Below are 16,266 nucleotides of genomic sequence, written 5' to 3' on the forward strand. Positions count from 1 at the left end.
AGACTAGATGAAATACTAAATACCAAAAGTTTGTTAGAGAAATCCTATCACCTGCTCAGTATGTTTTAGCAAGTGAAACATTATGCCATAAGATAGTATTAGAGAATATTTGATGCAACATTATGAAGCACTCCTAAATCTGGGGGACACCACATAATTTGTTAAAGCCATGTGGGGCAACCACAAAGACAAGGCTTTCCTAATATGAAGTTTGGTCCAAAGCACTTGACAACCAGCGACCAACCATCTCACCGAGCAAGCAATTACAGGAAAGCAGAGATGGCTTCGTTATGTGTACCAAGCTGAGCACCCGTTGAGTAGGTGGGTCTGTGGCAAGGCAGTGGGAGAGGTGGCAAAGGGGCAGATGGAACACAGAGGGAAGTTCAACCGGCAAACACGCAGTCGGGAGGGACGGTGGAAGGGAGGAGGGTTGTGATGGCGGATACGTGAGGGAGTTGAGGCACTTGGGGTGGGGGTGAAAATGAAATCAGGTGTGGGGAGGACTACAGGAAGGGAGGACGGGAGCAAGGATACAGGATGGGAGAGGTAGTATACCCATGACCTTCAATGCTTGCAAAGAAAAGGTTGTAAAGTGATCCCCAGCATATTCACACTTAGACAATCGTCCATTATTTGAGACAAAACTCACTAGTTTTGGAATAACTGCAATATGCCCTTTAAATAACTGCAAATGTATTAGACAAAATAATATCTAATCTGTATTTGTAGGTTTAAATGTGAATCAACAGGTGCTGCTTCCTTTTTCAAAGTTTACTCTTAACTTTGTGGCTACATTTGAATATTTTTGAATTCATTCCAAAAGTTAGTGTCGGATTTACATTAAACTCATTAAAATAGGAGTGTCAGGTAAAGTGTACGATCTCCACATCCAGCATCGACACGCTCAAAAGTGACTCAGCCAACATTTGTGTGTGTCATCAACTCCCTATTACACATTGCAAATGGTGGGTGTACGCGAGGGGGGTGTGCATGGGCGTTTGGAAAGGTGTGCTGGTAATGAAGCTCTTGCTGCGTGAGAAGGCCAATTAAAGCTTGTGTGTGATGGCTGCCACCGCACTGGGTTCAGGCTCCCTCCAGGCCAAAAGACACACGTTAGTAAACACCACCTGATACGCAGGCGCACAAACAGGCATAGGTCCATGAAATGACAAAATTTTGATTCACATTTTGGAACTCTAAAGACGCTGAGCTATAACTCCATCACTGAACAAAACAACCCCACCTAAACACCAAACCTAAAGTATCTCAACTATCTTGTTTGATGCATTGGTTGGTACTGCGTGGTACCACTGTATGTTACCTTGGTGCATCTTCTAAATAGATCCAAAGATTGTGAACACACATTAGGGAGAAAGGACAATGCGAAGGAAAAGAAGGTGACGCAAGGGTCCACCTGTGTCAGCCATTGTACAGGGTCATCATGGGGGAGGTGAAAATTAAAGAATGCAGGCAACGTCTTGCACCTCAAAACCCCCTCTCGCGACTCAGCGGGATCAGACACACACACACATACACACACACATGCACAAATAGCAGGTTAGTCACAGGTGGGGTTGCTGTCGCTGCATATTTGAGGCCAATCTTTACTTGAACGGGGGGGTCAGAGTAGCATTAACAGTCCATTCCCATTGTTTTATGTGTGTGTGTGTGTGTGTCTATAAAAAAGGCACTTTTTAACATGTACTTTTCAAAAATGACTACAGTAATTAGATATTCAAATTAATTGTCATGTAAATCAAATTCAAATGTATAGAAATATACAAATATTCATTAATTCAAAACATTTTCAGCTATGCAGCAGCCATACACGTGCATGTTAGTTCCATGCATGCGCATCCTCCCCTATATGCAAGCCGTGTGACTCAGCGTGGCTTTTGCCGGCCACATCGTCGGGATGTCCTGACATGTAGACCATAATCATCCCTTAACATTAAAGGCCACTCATTTTTCTCTGGTGTATAATAAAAGGGGACTTCCACAAAGCATATAACAGCGTATAACGTTTTACAAATCCCAGCCCATCAAAAGGCTTTCGTGTTAGTGTTTATTCCCACTTTGCCATGGAAGGGAGACTTAAGACGATACTCTGACAGACTTTTGTTCATTTGTGGGTTCATCAAATCACACAGGGTGAACTCAGTTAATAGTTAAGATAATTTGAAACGAATTATTTACATAGACGTACAACTGCCCACTCTATTGTTCATACCACAAATATGATGAGGCTTAAATCACTCTCACTGCTCAGTAGTTATCATTTGTGGCGTCACTATGCGTCAAGAAAAACACAAAAAACCTTTCTACCTTCAGTCACGTGCACCAAGGGGCCTTTCCATTTTTGAATTTGGGGCCTGGTGCATCCCAGTGTATAACTATGAATTATAATACCTACATTCTACTGTAAACATGTTCACAAGTCCCAAAGACAGTCCTAGTTACCGAGTACAATCATAGCCATGTAGAATTCCCCATAGCAATACTACATGAACAATGAAAAGCCAGACAATGGCAAAATGTACAAAATGATCCAAGAAAGTGATGGCTTTCCTTCCAACATTGGTTTGTGGTGATACTCTATACAGACAGATGAGGACACTGCATAATTGAGCAAGACAGATACAAAAAACAAAAAAAAAGGGAGACGGCGGGGGGGTCAAGGTCAGTGTTTTACGTAGATGGGATGTGAAATGCTGAGAAAGTCTCCGAAAAAGGCAGACAGAACGAGGAGGAGGGTGGTAGGGTGTAATCTTTGCCTTTACCAGAGTGGAGAGTCGGGTGGGGAGGGTTTTGGACTTTGCTTCACACACACAGGAGCAGGGACCATCTACTAATTGTAAAATGACCTAATACATTCATATGTTCACCCCCCCCCCCAAATAAACTGTCCAAATTCCTTGTATTTGTTCAATCTTTACCTTCTGTTAAATCTGATTGGATCATTGAAATAAATATTAAATGAATCAACTCAAAATGTTCAAAAATCAATCCAAATTAGATCCAAATCCAGTTAGATCCCATCAGGATATCAAGAATCAAACCCAAATTGCATGCAAAATAGTTGAAATTGCATTGAATTTTGAGGTACTAAATGGTTAAGCAGATATAAAACATGACTAACAAGGACAAGGAGTTGGGCCTGCATTTCCCTTGTATCACAACCATCTAAAATCACAGATTATTTGCCTGGATTGTGTGTGTTTTTGCATAAAATTGAGCATACCTGCAAGATAGTTATATTTGTTGATTAGACTTGGTGTTGCAGCATTTCAGTTTGGCATGTCTGTGTGGGAAGAAACCACAGACAAATGGCACACAGCCATTATGTTGAGTAACAAAAACACAATGTTAGATTTGCAGCCAGTAGGTGGGGGCAGCACACAAATCATAAACTGAGAGATAGCACTGAATGCTCTCCATATAATACAATAGAGCATACTTCAGTGGGTGTCAACTCCATTATAAAACACGTGGCACGACAAGAGCGGCTTCAAATCAAGCTTTGAAGATTCCCACCTACTTAAATTTGGGACTAAATATTGTTACATAATTTGAAGGTTATTTTGATGCAATCCCCACATGCATTGAAATGTGAAAAGACTGTAAAAAGGCAAAGGATTGGAACAAAAACCAAGTGAACCATGTCAAGTTGGGATTTGGAGAGCCATGTACAACATATTCTTTGAAAGCTAGACACATGCATGTTGTAGAGAATCAACACCAAAAGACTAAAACAAACTCGAATATTATGGCAAAATGCGACCACATGCAAGTTCAGGTTGTGATACTACTGGGTCTAATTAGTCCTGGTAAAACTCATCTTATAAAAAAAAAAATGAAGATTAAAGCAGCATTGGACGTAGTATCTCAGTTCTGTCACCAACAGTTTCCATATTTTAGCTCACAGGTTAGCAAAAAACCAGATGCGCCCATCGAAAGAGTCACATGTGGCTCCTGAGCCATAGGTTCCCTGATGCTGACCTAGAAGTTGCACTTCTGGAACAAAATTCACATAATACTCGTATCTGGAAGTTTAAAAATAGCATGCACCCAACCTTTATAGTCTTTAGTCAAATAGAAATCACAAAACAGACTAGATGAAATACTAAATACCAAAAGTTTGTTAGAGAAATCCTATCACCTGCTCAGTATGTTTTAGCAAGTGAAACATTATGCCATAAGATAGTATTAGAGAATATTTGATGCAACATTATGAAGCACTCCTAAATCTGGGGGACACCACATAATTTGTTAAAGCCATGTGGGGCAACCACAAAGACAAGGCTTTCCTAATATGAAGTTTGGTCCAAAGCACTTGACAACCAGCGACCAACCATCTCACCGAGCAAGCAATTACAGGAAAGCAGAGATGGCTTCGTTATGTGTACCAAGCTGAGCACCCGTTGAGTAGGTGGGTCTGTGGCAAGGCAGTGGGAGAGGTGGCAAAGGGGCAGATGGAACACAGAGGGAAGTTCAACCGGCAAACACGCAGTCGGGAGGGACGGTGGAAGGGAGGAGGGTTGTGATGGCGGATACGTGAGGGAGTTGAGGCACTTGGGGTGGGGGTGAAAATGAAATCAGGTGTGGGGAGGACTACAGGAAGGGAGGACGGGAGCAAGGATACAGGATGGGAGAGGTAGTATACCCATGACCTTCAATGCTTGCAAAGAAAAGGTTGTAAAGTGATCCCCAGCATATTCACACTTAGACAATCGTCCATTATTTGAGACAAAACTCACTAGTTTTGGAATAACTGCAATATGCCCTTTAAATAACTGCAAATGTATTAGACAAAATAATATCTAATCTGTATTTGTAGGTTTAAATGTGAATCAACAGGTGCTGCTTCCTTTTTCAAAGTTTACTCTTAACTTTGTGGCTACATTTGAATATTTTTGAATTCATTCCAAAAGTTAGTGTCGGATTTACATTAAACTCATTAAAATAGGAGTGTCAGGTAAAGTGTACGATCTCCACATCCAGCATCGACACGCTCAAAAGTGACTCAGCCAACATTTGTGTGTGTCATCAACTCCCTATTACACATTGCAAATGGTGGGTGTACGCGAGGGGGGTGTGCATGGGCGTTTGGAAAGGTGTGCTGGTAATGAAGCTCTTGCTGCGTGAGAAGGCCAATTAAAGCTTGTGTGTGATGGCTGCCACCGCACTGGGTTCAGGCTCCCTCCAGGCCAAAAGACACACGTTAGTAAACACCACCTGATACGCAGGCGCACAAACAGGCATAGGTCCATGAAATGACAAAATTTTGATTCACATTTTGGAACTCTAAAGACGCTGAGCTATAACTCCATCACTGAACAAAACAACCCCACCTAAACACCAAACCTAAAGTATCTCAACTATCTTGTTTGATGCATTGGTTGGTACTGCGTGGTACCACTGTATGTTACCTTGGTGCATCTTCTAAATAGATCCAAAGATTGTGAACACACATTAGGGAGAAAGGACAATGCGAAGGAAAAGAAGGTGACGCAAGGGTCCACCTGTGTCAGCCATTGTACAGGGTCATCATGGGGGAGGTGAAAATTAAAGAATGCAGGCAACGTCTTGCACCTCAAAACCCCCTCTCGCGACTCAGCGGGATCAGACACACACACACATACACACACACATGCACAAATAGCAGGTTAGTCACAGGTGGGGTTGCTGTCGCTGCATATTTGAGGCCAATCTTTACTTGAACGGGGGGGTCAGAGTAGCATTAACAGTCCATTCCCATTGTTTTATGTGTGTGTGTGTGTGTGTCTATAAAAAAGGCACTTTTTAACATGTACTTTTCAAAAATGACTACAGTAATTAGATATTCAAATTAATTGTCATGTAAATCAAATTCAAATGTATAGAAATATACAAATATTCATTAATTCAAAACATTTTCAGCTATGCAGCAGCCATACACGTGCATGTTAGTTCCATGCATGCGCATCCTCCCCTATATGCAAGCCGTGTGACTCAGCGTGGCTTTTGCCGGCCACATCGTCGGGATGTCCTGACATGTAGACCATAATCATCCCTTAACATTAAAGGCCACTCATTTTTCTCTGGTGTATAATAAAAGGGGACTTCCACAAAGCATATAACAGCGTATAACGTTTTACAAATCCCAGCCCATCAAAAGGCTTTCGTGTTAGTGTTTATTCCCACTTTGCCATGGAAGGGAGACTTAAGACGATACTCTGACAGACTTTTGTTCATTTGTGGGTTCATCAAATCACACAGGGTGAACTCAGTTAATAGTTAAGATAATTTGAAACGAATTATTTACATAGACGTACAACTGCCCACTCTATTGTTCATACCACAAATATGATGAGGCTTAAATCACTCTCACTGCTCAGTAGTTATCATTTGTGGCGTCACTATGCGTCAAGAAAAACACAAAAAACCTTTCTACCTTCAGTCACGTGCACCAAGGGGCCTTTCCATTTTTGAATTTGGGGCCTGGTGCATCCCAGTGTATAACTATGAATTATAATACCTACATTCTACTGTAAACATGTTCACAAGTCCCAAAGACAGTCCTAGTTACCGAGTACAATCATAGCCATGTAGAATTCCCCATAGCAATACTACATGAACAATGAAAAGCCAGACAATGGCAAAATGTACAAAATGATCCAAGAAAGTGATGGCTTTCCTTCCAACATTGGTTTGTGGTGATACTCTATACAGACAGATGAGGACACTGCATAATTGAGCAAGACAGATACAAAAAACAAAAAAAAAGGGAGACGGCGGGGGGGTCAAGGTCAGTGTTTTACGTAGATGGGATGTGAAATGCTGAGAAAGTCTCCGAAAAAGGCAGACAGAACGAGGAGGAGGGTGGTAGGGTGTAATCTTTGCCTTTACCAGAGTGGAGAGTCGGGTGGGGAGGGTTTTGGACTTTGCTTCACACACACTCGTGCACACACACATGTACGCACATACACAAGTCGCCCATGCCAGGCGGTTAGGTGGGAGGATGTAAGGGAGAGGGCTACACCCTTGGGCAGCAGCTTTGTTGTGTGACACATGGACAGCCCACCCTAGCATTCCCACCCCTAAATTTGGCCTTGGATACAATTGTAGGTTTGAGGGCGACAAATCGGACCCGGCCACGCAGGCGGTACTGGCTCGGTTCAGGACTCGTCCAACAAGAAATGACTAGCCTGCTACATTTTTGTTTTTAAGACCTTGCCCCCAAAACCCCACACCTCCCCCCCATACTACAAATTTTAGAATAGGGAAAAAGTTTAGTTTAGTATTCATAGCATAACAACAGCACCCCTCATATAACATATTTTAGAATATAAAGTTTAGTTTTATATTCATAGCATAACAACGGGTACTTTCAATTCAGTGAATGAGTTAATTGCAAGTAAAAAACCTTATATATATTATTAATATTGATATAATATAACAATTATTTTTTGGTGCATATTTGAAAAATACATATCTTAAAATACAATGTCTTCCTACAGTATTGTGTTATTTTTTCGTCCTAGCTGGAACCAATGCCTGCATTTTAAAAACCATATCAAGGCTCCTTCCAATACTAGTCTAGTTATGGATGCAACATACTGTATATATATCTATATTAATGTGTTCAAATAAGACAAGCATATATAACAACATAACATTTCCGAATGCATGTCTCATAAAAATAGCCCATGGCTTCACTTCCGCAAGGCAGGGTAGCCTCGTAAAATGTTCAAACTGTTTTTTCGATGTTGAGATGCGTCTTTCATTGTGGCTTTTGTGGGGAATGTTTTTTTATTTATTTTTTTAATAGTAGAAAAGTGCACAGCTACAGCTACCGGTGCAACCATATTTTGTCATGACCTCTAAGCCTGCACACATTTCTCTCCCCACCACTTCATACTGGCTATAAACATGTGTGTACAGACACACACTCGCACACACAGTGTTTATTCTGAGTCTGCATCCCACACCGATGACCGCTTTTGGGCTCTAAGTCATTCTCCACTTAATTTACTGTCCTCCACCACCGGTCCACTACTATGTAATTACCACATACACATATACACAACGCTACATGGACACACATTTTTACACACCTAATTATAGAGGTTGCGAGTGCACACGCATACACACACATACATAGAAAAGATAAGAGCAATAAAGTGAAAGGACCAAATTGTGATTGGTGTGTACAAGTGCTGTTTGATATCTCTTTACATATGGTCGATGCAACCAAAAAAGTTGCAGTCAACTTTATTCTCCAGGTGCCATTGACAGCCATAGACATTTAAACCATTGTATTGCCCATTATTTACTTATCATTTTAAATAAAGAGAAGAGAAGAGTGAATAAAAACAAGTGTCAAGTGTATCCTAACTACCAGTGAATTTGAATAAAGTCATTCTGGATTTGTCACATTCATTCACACAATGTCATCCACTCTAGACAAATATATACATCTAAACAATCCCAGTACTGATATTCCTTCCACACATATGCCAAATCAAAGTCCACATTCAATGGGGTCATAATTAAAAATGTCTTCTAGTTTTTGTTCTTTTTTTGGTCCCCTCTTCTAACTAGTAGCTTCACATTTGGTCCTGCCAAAATAAGATGCCGTTTGGCTACTGTAAACATGAAAAAGCCTATAAAACAGCTTGGGGCAAGTCATATTCCGCTCTAAAGATGCATGCTAAAAAAAACACATGCCCCGTATAAATGGATTCATGCAAGTGAATGGTATGTTTTACACTGCTGTGAAGGTTTGTTGAGCAAAACTCATTTGATCATCTGTACAAATGGGTGTTTATTTCGCTTTCTGTTCTCTCGCTATTCATTCTGTAACCATATAAAAGCCTCACTCAGCTCGAAGCACTCCAAATGTAAGAGAGGGGATCTCAGCCAAGGTACAATGGCCAAATTAGATGTTTTTTTTTTTAATATCAGTTATGTGTTGGCTTAATGCAATTACCTATTGAGCTTTTATGATATAATCTAAATGTAATCTCCATCCATATTTTGAACTTTTTCTCTGTCTTTTGATCAATAGAAAAAACCTAAACTCTTAAGTAATAAAATATGCAATATTTAATGTCCTCAATGGACAGAAGTGGCGTGACTTTTGCTAAAAAAAAAAATCTAACTAAATTCAAATGAATCCTTTCAGTAAGATAAACTGCCCATATTCATAATTAAGATGAACAAATATAATTTTCCTCTACAAAATCCAGCACATTTTTGAACTAAAACCCAACAAAATTCCTACAAAAATGCTCTTGAATGTGGTGTGTGTAGCCATGTGTAATTACTGCATGCGTCAAATGTACCCAACCAAAACCCAAATTTTCAGCCTTTTCCCAGAGACACTGACATACAGTAAATGTTTACACTAATGATAACGTCTTACTAACATAATCATTGTGTTTTGAACCCCCTCACCCTCCTATCATGTCGTCATCCAGAACCGGGGACTATGATGTCACAGCACGATCATTAGTTTCTGAGCCTGAGGTCATGTCATGTCATGTCCAGCCGTGTCAGGGACAGCTCTAATAGGCAGCGAGGGCAACCACTGCGTGCTATTTCCGTCCAAAGCGGATAACGGCAAGACAGCCAGAAGCCAAGTAATGGTCGGCCTCCCCCCCGGGGGTCTCGGGGGCGAGGCCACTGCCTCGAGCTGCGCCTCTGCTTCTCAGTCGGCCAGGAAAAATATCATTGCCGGACGGGCGGAGGGATGAGGACATGGAAAGGGGTGTGTGAACCCACCACTCGTACTCTCACAACTATTAATGGATAACGTCGACATGGTGATGATGTAATGTTCGCAAAGATACGTGTTTGGGTGGATTTGTTGTCAATAGTTGATTGCTATCAGGGACATAGGCTGGAATAGGAATAAGATCATAATTTACAAGAAATAATATAGTACAATAATCATGAATAAGGTATGTGATTGGCTGGCCAGATATTCAGAGCCTTGGTAGGTTAAGAAAATACTATAAGTTAAATTTATTAGGCCTGGCTTACATGAGATTTAGTTGGCATTAATGTGGACATTTACAGTATGTTTGCATTTGATTACAATGTGCAAACTATTAATGAGAATATTCTGTAGCACTTCTTCTCTGTGAACACTCAGGTTGCTAATGTACTAGTTTATATAGATTTTAATGAGCTAAAGGTCAGCCGTGTAAAAGTGGAAACTGAGCTGACAAGAAGCCCAGGAGGGGTGTAAACTGCGGGACCCTTCAAAAAATAAAGTTTGAAGGTTGAGGGCCATCGATCGGCGTTGGGAAACGTAGATGGTGCCCTGAGCCAGTTTAGCTGAGAGGTCAAGTAGGCGAGCGAGACAAATAAAATCCCACCCACCCACTCCTTCCAAACAATGCATCGCCGACACGAGATATCCAACCGGTGGTGGGCGTCGCTTGTCGAAGGTGAGCTTTGGGGTCACTTTTGCAACCTTTTCTGTTTCTGCTTTGGTCAGATTGCTTATTTGTCACAAACCCTCAAGGTTATGTCAAAATTTGGGCAGTTTTTTTTTTTATGATGGGCTACTGGATAAACAAACAAGTCCTTCTGAAAACTGATTTTCCAGTTGGCCATAAGGTGACCTGTGCGTACTAGTGTCTCCTTGTCAGATAGATATGTGTGAGGCACTTTTAATGGGAATGAAAGTGTTGGTGAATGGAGTGAAACGTGATCATGCCTATGGCGTTGCAAGCCGCCTTTTTTCAAAAACCCCCCATTTACACGTGCCAAATTAGCATCCATTGATCTAAAACGCCTCCTCAATCCAGAGTTGCTCTAGGCATAAAAATAGGGCCTTTAAGACAAAGAAACTTGGGTGCAGGAATACTGGGACGAGAGTACTGTATAACAAAGCACGATTACTTTCAGAATGAAGTGCACAACTGTACAGATTAGGAAACGACTCCAGGAGAAACGGACAAAAGGACGGGGTAAACCTTAATGATAACAAGACCTCCTCACTGTGAAGTTCACCCATATTTGTCTAGACTCCTATAAATAGGCATGCAAGGTCTGTATCGGCTGAAAAATACTTGTTCTTGTATTAAATTAGATCTTTTTAGATGAGGTATGTGATATGCACTCAACTTTGAATTCTAAATGGCTTTGTTTACATGGGTAGTATCAGAAAATAATACCAGACACACAAAGAGTCAAAAGAGTAGGACAGAGCAGGCATACACGTAATGAGAAGGGCCTCACCATGTACGAGCTGTTGTTGTGTGAATCAACTCCTCTGTTCTTGTTGATGACTTCTTTGTCAATGAGTCATTGCCTTTTTCCAATGGTGGCATGGATTGTTTACCTACAAAATTGAAGAATGCACATTAGTCGGTATGCTTTCAGTCTTTTCTAACCCTAACCAATTAGGCATTAGGGCATTTTTAGCCGTCATTATACTCACAAAACATACATTTTGACAGCACAGAATTATTAATGACAACAAAAGGAAAGGTAAGTAATCTGGAATACTTAGTAATAGTTCAAGGAATGATAAAATGTCTGTAACCATGTCAAGTGCCCACTCTGGCTTTTATTTATGTTTTTCATAACTGTTATAATCAGAAAGGTGTTTTTTTTCACCTCAATTTATTAAACAAGATTCTTTCCACTGAGCTGAACACTATAAATATCTTGTCTGTTAACCTTTAAACAAGATAGAGTACACATACATAAAGTATGATGCACACAAAGTACACAAGAGGGAAAAAAAACAGTCTCGAGAATAGTTGCATGTAGTTCGTCATAAGTTACTCCAGAGGATGAAAAAAAATCATATTTGTTGTAAGAAAAGCTTGAATGGACCACAATAATCGTATTACTTGAAAATAAATCAACTCTGGTGATAATATAAAGGGAAAAAAGATGGAAATTTAAAGTGTTGGGACAGTCAAAACAAAGAAACTCTGACACGATTACATTAGGATAGGAATGTCTTATGAATATGTAAATGGAAGGGCAGACAAGAAATGAATAAAAATATTAGTGATAGACAGACTGACAAATATTTGGACCTATGGCCGAACTGATGGAGGGATGGTGGCATGTCGAGGAGAGAAGTGAGGGATGAGGCTGAGGTGTTAGTTTGGCTCAGTGAGAGCAGCTGTATAGAGGACACTGTGGGTGGAAGTGGTAGAGTCGTGGGTGAGCTTTGAGTTGAACTGCCAACACGTGCACTCGCTAAACTGTCCACACATGCACACCACCATTTATATGTACTAAGCGTTTGAATCCCGGTGTTTGCGTCGTTCGACGTGTGCTACAAAAGATGCGCCAACCAAAATGCATGTTCTTGTTTTATGCCATCTTTTTACATATTTTTCTTTTTAAATTGGATATTCTTAAATGTATGGCACGGCATAAAAGCAGGGGCGTGAGCACATGTCTGAGGCAGGGGTTTGCGCACCAGGCAATTGTAGGTTGCAGACGATGCTAAATAATGAGTGGTGCATCTTGAAATAGAATACCACCACCGCCGCCGCCAAACCCACCCCCCGTCCCTCCTTGTCCCTGTGGTCCGCTCTCATGAAGCAGCCGTCCGGCTTGCGACTTTTCCTTAGTCGTCCCCTCCCTGTTGCCTCCTCTGTTATGGTTAGCATGCTGGATAAATTTGTAGCCTTGCTCCTGTAATTAGGCCTGTGCCTCCGCTGGGTCGAGTACTACACACTCGCAGCTGGTAGACAGGGGCTGTGGTAACATACACACACTTATAAAGAGGTCTGACAATATATCAATATTTTATGGCATTATATTGCTATATGAGACCTGGGTTCAAATTTAAGTCGGTCCACCTGTGTGGAGTTTGTAGGTTCTTCCGTGGCTTGCGTGGGTTTTCTCTGGGGACTCCAGTTTCTTCCCACATTCCAAAGGGATGCATGGTAGGCTGATTGGACACTAATTCCTGCACCCCCCACAACCCTAGTGAGGATAAAGCAGTTCAGAAAAAGAGATGAGGTATCTCTATATGGAGTATGTCTGGATAGCTGAATTACCGTCCTATAAACACTATAAGTTTATATTTTGTACTGCCTTTTGAGTAGAACAAAAACACACCACCTTCAGTACATGGTACCGTTCCATTTTACTACAATTTGAATTACAAGGGTTGTGTTTAACAGCTGACTTTGTCCCAGTGTGTAGATAATGACCCTGTGATACTATCGATCTGAGTTTATATTTCCAATAGGTTATTATACTGCCTATCCTCCTTTCTACTCGCTCCTCTTACCATCTCCTCTCCTGCTCATCCCTGCTGAGTGGCCACACTAACCTGGCAACATTAAAAAAATAAAAATAAGACAATAGATGAGCAAAACAACAATGCATCTATACTATGTTATATAATAAAGATAGTACAAATATGTTTTCAAAACAAGCAGTCATGTCATGTTGCAACATGGCAGTGGCGAAACACATCAGGATTACTCAACTCAAAAAAACTTTTCTGCATTAGATTGATATCGCAGTACTACATCTCTAAATACCCTGTGAAACTTATAAAGTTATGTGGTCGGAATATTGTATCCTAGATATGTAAAATTGTAGTTCTCCGCCATGCACACTAAAACTCGGGTTTATAAAAACACTTAGTGAAAGCAGCGCGTCACATAAAAGACAAACGTCTTCCTCTGTACGGCCCAGCCGCGGGGAAGTACAAATAAAACACTTCCTGGCCTTTTGGTACTGTATGTTTTTCTACTTTTTTTTTTGTGTGTGTGCTTTTGGCGGGCGGATTCCGTGTCTGAGCGGTGCCTCGGTATCCCCGTCGAGATGAAAGCCAAGCCAGGCCAGTCATTTGTGTCGTTTGTGTCAGCGTGTGGTTTGCGCGCCGCTGCCAGTGCGCTACCATCGCCTCACTAGTCTTCGCCGTCACCAGCGGTGTGGCTATTTTAGCCACTCTGAGCCACAAGTGACCAGCGCCCTCTCTGCCGGCCATAATCATCATGTGGATATTGATAGAGCACGGTGATTATTATCATCTACTAAATATACTTTTATATTGTCCCACATGCACTGGCCCTAGACTGAGGGGAGTAAACAAGTCACATGAAATATTTTGTCTGCCCTGACCGTATACTTTTATTGACAATACTGTCTATTGATTTATTGAGCTTGCTGGTTAGGGGAAATTATTTGTTGGTTATATCAATTGACTTCCAGTGCATATGATGATGATAGATGTTTAATTGTGTGGCTTTTTGCTGTAAATTAGAATTACTTTGCAACTAGTAAAAGACTATATGAACAGGGAGGTCTGAAGAAATGTATTACATTAAAAAAATACAGAAAAACTAAAATCAGAAGTAAATATTACCTTATTTTAGTTTTAAACCATTGGCAATTAAGATAAGTGAAAAATTGGCCTTTAATCATGTAATATCATTTAATTCAATACAAAAAGGTTTGTTTTCTAGTTTTCATTGTTCATTATGTTTAAAATAATTCATTTTCCATTTTGCTTAATCATATTTAACACTTGACACCATCATATTTAGACCACACTTAGAAATATTAATGTTGTTGCCTATATTATCCAAAATCTGATGTCCTGATCTGTATCGGGTTAAGTTTTATTTAAATGATCTAAAATAGTTCCTATCAATGCTTAACAATTGTTTTAATGGTTGAACTTGCAACAAAAAAACTAAAAATACTAACCCACTAGCTCCCCGCATTAAGATTAAAAGGGTACCAGTGGTGGATCCAGAATCCCACTTAAAATATTTGAATCATGTGTTGGCTGTCATCTACCTCCAAACTGCCACCCACCCTTGAAAGCACCTGATGGTATCGTTGCCCACCCTTCGCACTCCCACCCAGCCCCTCTTCTCTCTTCCGCTCTCAGTGGGTCATTCAGGCCCGGCTTGTGTGGGACGACGCTGTGTGTTTAGGCAGAGGGGAGCTGTGCGAAATGTGTGTAGGAGAGGCTAAGAAAAACACCACGGCCTGGCAGGAGCGTGGAGGGAGTGGAGGACGGCAGGGACGGGTGGGATAGGGAGGAACGGACGCATGGGGATGACGAAGCCGAGAGTAGGAGTGCGTGCGTTTGTGCATGTGGAGGGGGAGGTGATATCTTTGGGAGATCGTGTTTGAGTAGCTGGGATGAACCATTGGAGGGAAAAAGACATGGAAAGCCAACCCAAGGATTTGAATGAGTGACCTTGAAATACTCAAATAATCTAAATATGCAAATCAAAAATTTCAATTAGAACTGTGATAATGGAGAAATATATTTTTAGGGACATTTGTATACAGCGCATAAATGCTGATACATTTTAAACAGGTGAGAAGTAGTTATGAAAATAAGCATTCACTATTTACAAGTTTCTTTACCTGTATACTGTGTGTGGTTTGCAATCCTTTTGGTGATATGAAGAACATGCGTCGGTGGGCAGATGATAGCCAACCTGCCTGCCAACACAAAATAAAGAAATGGAGGAAAATAAATAAATAAATGAGCACATTTGTTGGATTGAGATGGCGGCTCCCACTCCTACTCCACAGGTGGTGGCAGGAAAGCAGCAGCGGCAAGTGGGCGTTGCCAGGGTCTGTTGTTGTCAAAATATTAGGAACAGCTATACATGTGATACAGTGTACCAACACAGTAATATATCTATACATCTATATATCTCATCATATAGCTAGTATTTTTCCTTTTTCAATGTCAACAGATGAAGCAGGCTTACCTAATGTTTTGTCCGAGCCCTTGTTTGGGTTGTCTTGTATTTGTTGTTGCGACACTAGATGGGAATTTTGCACATTCAGCATTTTCTCTCCTCTCCCTGCTGCCAGTTTGCAGTAGATATTTTCTCTCGACTACTTGGCTGAATCCCACTCATTGACCCTGCAGATCGCTTTTTTTATTTTAGCCGTTTTCAAAATGTTCAACAAAAAGTTACATGTGCTCACTCAATGCACTCTAACTGGAGCCTTCATTTGGTACACCCGCACAATTCTATAGCAACTGAGTGAGCATTGAACATTCACATTGTCAAGAGTGTGGTAATATTGGAGTGTTTAAGGTAGCGATTTTAACTTTACGACTTAAGTTTCCTTTTGGTTTTTGATAAGATTAAAAATCTTTACTATTTACCATACTTTCTCCATTGCCACTTCCATCACACACCCAATTAAAATATTTCAAACATTATCATCCAAAAAGTGCCATCCTGAGTCATCAGTTTACCTGCACATTATTTTTTTAAGGCTTTACTAGTTTCTGAGAGTGAGTTGTCA

General features: G+C 40.8%; 1 protein-coding gene across 3 annotated transcripts in view; it reads right to left on the minus strand.

Moving 5' to 3' along the window:
- The window catches only part of ctif (CBP80/20-dependent translation initiation factor), a 63,351-nt gene that overhangs the window by 27,593 nt on the left and 19,492 nt on the right, over nt 1-16,266 (minus strand). Inside the window, exons 3-6 of one of the 3 annotated variants that reach the window (XM_077737009.1) lie at nt 15,717-15,770; nt 15,528-15,578; nt 15,364-15,441; nt 11,233-11,335 (exon numbers count right to left, since the gene is read on the minus strand). The gene's annotated coding sequence lies outside the window, so the exon portion shown is untranslated. Of the gene's footprint in view, nt 1-11,232; nt 11,336-15,363; nt 15,442-15,527; nt 15,579-15,716; nt 15,875-16,266 lie in introns of all 3 variants that reach the window. The other 2 variants (XM_077737008.1, XM_077737010.1) reach the window with 2 other exon arrangements.

Source organism: Stigmatopora nigra, chromosome 17, assembly GCF_051989575.1.
Source record: "Stigmatopora nigra isolate UIUO_SnigA chromosome 17, RoL_Snig_1.1, whole genome shotgun sequence".
NCBI classification, from domain to species: Eukaryota; Metazoa; Chordata; class Actinopteri; order Syngnathiformes; family Syngnathidae; genus Stigmatopora; species Stigmatopora nigra.